Raw genomic sequence first — 8,555 nt, 5'->3', positions numbered from 1 at the left:
TATGCTTGATTGAAAACTATTATTATAAGCCAATTCAATCTGAGGGGCGTGATCATCCCAACTTTATCACGAAAATGTAGAACACATAATCACAGAAGATCTTTCAGAACCTATATAGCCTTCTAAGACTATCCATTAGTCTGAGAATGAAAAGTTATACTAAAATATAAATTCTTGCACAAACCATATTGAATACATTTTCATAGTCTAGAAGTAAATCTATCATCTTTATAAATAATGATCACCTTTAACATCTCATATATAATTGGATGATATCACAAATGTATACAGGTGCCAATTTGTCCACTAAATTAGACCGTCAGATCAAAATAAATGAGCATTTTTTATGAGATGACCCACTACAACCCAAATGGCATCTTATCCTTATCTCGATTTAGGAAAAATCATTATAAAATTTGTCGTTACCTCTTCCCAATTCCACTTTGGAGCATGTACCAACTATAGAAAATCTTCTGATAGCTAATGTTCTACTTTTACTAACTAAAAGACTTTATATTTAGAAATAAAATTTGCTTTATCTTTTTAAATCGGGCCACAAGAACATAACTTTCAAATAGCTTTACATTTTATCGCTTCTTGGGTGAATAAGGTAACCTAAATAATATGCCTTATGTAGACTAATTATTCTCAAATATCTAGAAATAGAAACCCATATCCTATTCTTATTGAAAATAAATAACTTTAGAATCAGATATTCACAATTCATATTTCTTAATAAATTTGCTTTAATTAGTCAATTTTAGATATTCTACATCTGACTTTTTGGCTTCTTAAATCCTTACTTACAAAGATGGTTGAATGATCATCTTAGCTAGAATACTAAAATCTTGATTAATAGGAGAAATCACATACAACTAAAGTTTCCTCATATCCTATATCAAAGATCTATTAGAAGTAAGTTGAATACAAAATAATCAGTAAAACTTCATGCTCAGAACATCTGCAATAATATTAAAATTATCAAGTGAATAATGAGAAGTCAGATCATAATCTTTCTCAGCTCAATCCATCTTCTTTGTCTCAGATTCAAATCTTTCTGAGCAAATATATACTTCAGACTCTGACGATCAGTAAAGATCACAAATTTGATGCCATACACTACAAGAAAATAATGAATTACTAGTAAAAAAATTACTTATATTTGTCAAAAGATTTTGTTTGATATTTTTAGCAGAATTTTTGATGGAGTTTAGTTGGAAAATTTGTTGCAGACATTCTAGTGGAAGTTCTAATGGATTTCAGGCAGAAATTTTCCAATAAATTTCTATCAGTTTTTTGACTGAATATATCGATGGATGTTGGGCAAATTTTTGATAAATTTTTGAAAAAAAAAAAGTTATTGATAAAAAAAAAAACTAGTTGGGATTTTATTTTTTATTTTTTCGGTGACATTCAGTAGGAAAATTTTTGCAGTGAATTTTTTCAATGATTTTTATTTTCCTAATCAACTTTTATCGGTTGAAAATTTCCCATCAACTTATCATTAAACTGCATATATAATGAATATACTATACTATGTGGCTACAAACTAAAAATACAATAGAGCATAACAAAGACTAGCCATGTCTTACCAATAATCAAAAGAATAAATATCAATATAGACTCATAATAGAATTTTAAAAATAGCTAATCAATAGGCTCTTCCCCTGCATAGATCTTGAAAATTGAAGGCAAAATATCTATGAGCTAACATAGCTCAGAAGATCATAAATACCAATATAAAATTCAAAATAATTAATTTATTATGTATTTATAAGAAAACATAAATGCCCCATGATAAAAAATTATGCTTAACATAATATTAATAACAATTATCCATAATTCAACTCACAATACTAAGAAAATTAATTAAATAAGGATCACCAACTTCACATCGTAAAATAGAGAGTAACTTATTTTTACCTTTCACGGATGGAATCCAAAGTTTTTGTCTCTTATGACTCCCAACATATATAATTTTCCCTTATTAGATATAATCCTTAGATTTTTGACCTTCTTAAAACTTCTAATGAATAGATTTTTGAAGAATTCTAATAGTAGAATGTGCATATAATATCGAAATATCCATGTAGGCATCAAACTAAACATCCACCATCTACACTCGAACTCCTAAGAATCACACTATTCAATCAAATAAAATCATAATTCATTGCATTACAATAACATGAATGTAAATTAGCTCATATTAGAAACTACCAAAATACCTTAATGATAGGAAGCAAAATACACTACTTTACAATAATTTATTATTTTAGAACATAACCAAATTATCAAAGATCGTTCTGAATACTATTCAAAGATTTTATTTGCAACCAATTCTCAGAGTTAGGATTATTTTCTAATTAACTAAAATAGCATGTAAAATTTTAAGAAAAATACCAAAATATCTAAAAATAATTTCTCTATAACAAAATGTAAGCTACAAAATGAACATTTTGTGACAACTGAAATATAAATTAAATAAAAAAAATTTAAAATTTTTTATAATTTTAAAAACTGAGATAGACAAAATGTCACATACCTCAATCATAGCTACTTTTATAACTGATTATCAGTTAGCCTAAACCTGGCTTACTATCTCTAAAAATAACTCCCTTTTTCTCACTAGTTGGCAACCCTTAGTAGAAATAAAATGGAATGAATAGTGGAAACTGGTATTTCTATTATTAAAATTTAGCCTAGTGTTGTGGTGCCTTGCTACGCCCTGAATGATGCCCTCTTAATGAGCCCACAATGCTGTTTCTCCTCTCTAGTGCCCCTACGTTGATTATTTTCAAAATATTTTAAGAACATAGGCAATAGTGCATTGCCAACTCTAGTGCCATGGTGCCCTAGGGAAAAATTTTAAAAGTATCAAAACATATAAACAGACCCCAGGGACCCATTTTAGAATATATTTAGACTCTCATATGTTGAATCTTGAATAGGTTCTTAAACCTAAGCTACTATCCCAAGGCTAACCAAGAGGAGGATGAATTGGTAATTTTAAAAATTACTCTTGAATTTAAAATTTGAAACCAGTTGACGATTCGTAGCAAGTTAATTAAAGTTATTTGAAAATAAATTTTTCAACCACTAAATAAAAAGTTGCAGTAAGTAAGCAGCGAAAATTTAAATGACACAAATATTTGTAGTGGTTTGGTCAAACACGACCTACATCCATTCCCTGAGTACTCCATCTTCAGGTATTACACTATTACCAAAGTGACTCTCCTTTTGTGCCCATAGAGAGGCTGAGAATCCTTTACAAAACTCTTTTCCAAATCTCCGGTGCGGCAGAGAATCGTCATTCTTTCACACCTCCAAGTGTAGGCATAGAACCTTTGTCCTTTCACACCCTCCAAGTATAGGCCAAATACTTTCGGCTGGTCACACTCTCTAAGTGTCGGTAGATAACCATCGGCTATTCACACTCTCCAAGTGTCGGTAGAGAACCGGATCTTCTTCAAAGATCTTCTCACGACAATCTAGAAAGACAAGAGGAAGAGTGAAAAATATAAATCACACAGAGACCCTTAACTTTGAGTAACCTTGTGAACCCTTCATACTCCACTAGCAAGGAATCTCTCTTAAACACTCTTTCCTTCAATTGCCCTTAAAAATCACAAAGACTAGATATTTCACGTCAATTTTTAGTGGACCTTTTATACAAAAGATACGAAAAACCATCCAAAAAATTAAAGTTTTCAATTTTGAGCGTACATGATCATACAATACGATCATATTTTGTACGTACGCATATTTCAAATACTATTGCATACGAACCTGTTGTGAATCGATACAAAATCATTTTGTATATGATCATTGCTCAGAATAAAGCAAGTTTGTTCGGGACGAATAATATGAAAATTTTTAAATTTCATCTATATAAAAAGGTACCCCAATATTTCATACTCTGGATGGCGTATGTACAATGACACCATCATCTGATACGATCAGTTATAAAAAATTTTCAAATTCGTTTGGACGAAATATCAGGATGAAATGGGACCTCACAATTTTATACTCTAGAAGGCATGTACAAACTGGGTTCATATAGTACGATCTATACTTAAAAAAACTATTTTTGAGCGAGAACAAACCTGAGACGTTCATACTCGTTAAAGCATGTATGAACTTGGATCCTCTTATACGATCCATACTTAGAAAAAAATATTTTTGAGCGAGAATGGACCCGAGACATTCATTCTCGTGAAAGCATGTACGAACTTGGATCGTCCCGTATGATCCATACTTTAAAAAATATTTTTGAGCGAGAATGGGCCTGAGGCATTCGTACTCATGAAAACATGTATGAACTGGGTTCGTACGATCCATACTTAAATTTTTTTTTTTCATTTCTATTCATTCGACTTCTAGTTAGGAAAAAAATAATAGACCAAATCATCCCGTATGAATGGATATCGTATAGTACGATCAGTTTGAAAAATATGAATTTTAAACTCTCCCCTGGTGTGTGTGTGCTTAGTTACTCAATCACAATCACACTCTGTCAAACTTAATAAAATGAAAAATACATATTTCAATTACAATAAACCCTAAATTGATATTGATTTGAAGTCTTCAACAATCCGAAATATGATTTTCCTGAAATGTTAGTACATATAAGAATAAAATTTTTTTTCTAAAATATGTTAGGAGAAATAATAATCAAATTAATAATATTTAGAATAATCAAGAACATACAATTTGCAAGTGTTGTGAATCTATTTTTTAGGAAATATAATTTTGATGAAAGCAAACACTTCTACTACTCTATGATTGCCTTGCCTACTAATATTTTAGGTCCACAAGATCAAATAGAAATTTGAACTAGCTCAAGATTGGGTAGACTAGATCTAAGTTTGTTTGTAAACTTTTCCCTTTATTGAGTCTATTATAAATGATGTGGTTCCTGATGCTAAGTAATCTTGTACACACACACTTGAAGAAATGTTTCTAACTGGCAGTTTTTAGAGTTTTTTATTTTTGCTCACATCATCTGGATGATCCCAAAATTATCTTGGACGATTAGTTAAAAATAAAAACCCTAAATAGAGCATCCTGATTAAGAGAGTCATCATTAAGTGCATCATCCTGGACAATATTTATATCGGCCGGGACGATAAGCTCAAATCAGAAAGAATCAGTCGCCAGATCTATTTAGGTAACATTATTTTTGGACATCATCCAGGACATCATCCTAGACAATACAACATAATTATGCCTAAATTAATTTAGTAATTAAGGTTTTGATTGCTCTATCATATCATCCTAGACGATCGTAGGATCGACCAAGACGATCAGTTCAAAAAACCTTAATTATTCCTAGACGATCAATATCATCCAGCTTCTATTCAAAGTGATATTCTAGACGATATGCACATATTTGAACTAATCGTCCGGGATAATCGTGAGATCGGCCTGGACGATCAAGCTATTTCTCGATCATCCAGACATCCATTCAGTGCGATGGTCCGACTGATATTCAATAGTTTGTGCTAATTGTCCTGGACGATATGAACAAAAAACTTCTGATCGTCTCAAATCATCTTAGCAGATTGAGCTAATTTTGTTCTAATCATACATGATGATATTTATATCATCCTATATGATAAAGTCAATTTGTTGCAATTAAGAGCTATTCCAAAGCTCTTCTATTTAAGACCACTTATTCTTCCCATCATAATATCTTTTACTACTGTTCTGACCTGAGAGAGCCAAGACGAGAGGGATAGCAAGGGAGAGAGAGAGAGAGGATCTTGTGAGGGGGAGTTTGTGAGGGGTCTCATAAAGGATGCTCTAAGTAAGGTTCCATCATCATCTTCTCTAATTGTTGTCCTTAGTTCATTTGGGGTTTTAGAGAGATAGATTTAAGCATCTGATTAAGGTTCTTTGCCTGCTTCAAGAGGAAGCAAAAGGAGTTGGGTTCATTGCCTGCTTTTGAAGGAAGAAAAAAGAGTTGGGTTCTCTTCCACACCTGGGTTGGTGGAAAGGAGGTTTGTAAAGGAATCTCCGCCTTGCTATGGGGGAAAAAGGAGAGACACTAAGTTTAGTGTAATACTCAGAGGGTGCCTCGGGGGAGTGGACTTAGGTCGAGTTAACCGAACTACTATAAATTTCTATGTTCTTTATTACTGCTTTCACATTTAATTTTTGCACTTTGATTTCTGTGGTGAATGTTTGTTTTGGTTTTAAGATTATGTTTTATTTAATTTTTTTTTAAATACCAATTTACCCCCTCACTTGGTTAGACTTGGGACTAGTTCATAAGGGTTTAACATCCCTACGAACTTTCAAGTGCCATCAAAACACTTTTAATTGGTATCAGAGCGAGATTCATAAAATTTAATTTGAAAACTTTTTAAATTTTGATTCACAGCTAACTTTGGTAATCGTAATATAATTGAAGGATATTCTATTACACGACCATCTTTGTTTGATAATATTCTTTTAATTTTTGGAAAACTCACATGTCTAATTTTTTATAATCGATTGACTCTCTCATGTGGATGCTTGTTAAGGATGGTTATACACATCCTTCTCGTGAAATTAATGTCACTAAAACTGAACATTCTTTTATTGAATGGAATTTTAGTGAAAGAGATTTAGCACAACTTAATACAAAATGTTTGAACTATTTTTTTTGTGCTTTGAAATCTTAAGATTATATGTGTGTTTCAACTTATACAACTGGTAAAGAAATTTGGATTGTGTATTACTTATGAAGGAACCAATGAAGTTAAGCAATCTAGATTGAATATTTTATTGCATGACTATAAACTTTTTTGTATAAAATATTCTTAATTAATTTCTGATATGTATACAAGATTTACTTAAATTATCACCTCATTGCATGCTTTAGGAAGAGAGCTAACTAATTATGAAAGAGTTAATAAAATTTTGAGATGCTTGCTTTCTTCTTTTGATGCTAAGATTTCTACAATTACTGAATCTAAAGGTCTAAATACTTATTATGTTGATAACTTACTTAGATCACTCATTGCTTACGAGCAAGGGGTGAATCAAAGAAATTTTGATGCAGGTGAGAAAAAGAAAGAGAAAACTATGACACTAAAAGCCAAAAATATGGACATTGATTCTTCTAGGTCTGAAAGCGATGATGTTGCCTTCATCACTAGGTAATTCAAAAGCTTTCTAAGGAACAACAATAAGTATAAACAGAAGTGGAAAAAAGATAAAGATAGTAAAAACTTTAAAAGTTCTTCTGATCTTATTTGCTATGAATGCAGGAAGCTTGGATATGTAAAAGCTGATTGTCCAACACTCAAGGAGCACCCAAGCAAGGAGAAGGGTGAGGAGAAAACCAAATATAGGAAGGATAAGAAGCAGTACCAAAAGCTTTCTGGGCAGATTCTGCATCTGACTCATCTGAGACTGAAGCTGAAGAGGAGATAACAAATTTGTGCTTAATGGGTAATCATCTTGATCAATCGAATCAATAAGAGGTATGTGCAACCTATGATCAATTACTTAAAATTTATGAGAAAATTCATGCATCATATAAGAAAATTAAGAAATTGCATGCTAGTTTGAAATTTGAGTTTTTGAATTTGCAAAAAGAGAATGAAAGTTTAAGTAAAGATCATACTCTACTTAATAGAAACCACATATCTTTATTTGATGAATTTGATGATTTAAATAAAAAGCATCCTGAATTGATTGTTGAGTATGATTCTTTGAAAGTATCCTCCACCTCACTTGAATCTGATTTTAAAACTTATATTAAAGAATTTGAGCATAGGGAGCACAATTTAAATGTTGATAATGTTGTATTAGAAAGTGATAACTTGAGATTTAAAGCTGAATTGAATGCACTTGAGAAAAGTAGAAAGACACCCACACTTGATCTAAAGCCAAAACCTAGGAAGATGCATTATAATCCAAACATATTAGTGAGTATTTTTGCTGAAGTTAGATGTTTTTCATGTGGCATGTTTTGACATATTTCGCATACTTGCACTGTTCACCATAGTACACATTGGGTGTGGAGACCAAAATTATATGTTTCACAGCATAATACAAATGCATTGCATTATTCTTTTCATAAGAAGGGACCCAAACCTGTTTGGGTTCCTAAATCTGACGTTTGATAATTTTACAGGCTTGCTCTCATAAAAGGCCTCGTGAGAGCATGTGGTACTTGGACAGCGGAGGCTCACGACTCATAATTATATAAACTTACTGTTTAATAAATTCTGAATTGCATGTTTACTACTCTTTTGATTATTTATATTTTTTGTTTTAATTTTGTGTTAGCTTTTTTATGTTTAATGTTATTTTATTGTTATTTCAACTCTGATGTTTTTACTTTAGTTTTCCATTTTTTTAGTTAAAATGATATTTTGCCTTGTTTTTTATTTTTTGATATTTATAGTCAATGTTTAAACATCCCTAAATCAATTAAAGGGAGAAACATCGTTGATTATTTTCCTCCCTCTAACCTCTTTTAGTGGTGTAATTTTCTTTTGTAAATAAAATTCTCTCTCAAATTAATAATTGGATTTTGCAATTAAGATATTTCCTATCTTGCT

This window comes from Dendrobium catenatum, unplaced genomic scaffold (assembly GCF_001605985.2).
Source record: "Dendrobium catenatum unplaced genomic scaffold, ASM160598v2 original_scaffold_275918, whole genome shotgun sequence".
Lineage (NCBI taxonomy): Eukaryota > Viridiplantae > Streptophyta > Magnoliopsida > Asparagales > Orchidaceae > Dendrobium > Dendrobium catenatum.
The sequence above is the reverse complement of the archived record's forward strand: the minus strand, read 5'-3'. Positions refer to the sequence as shown.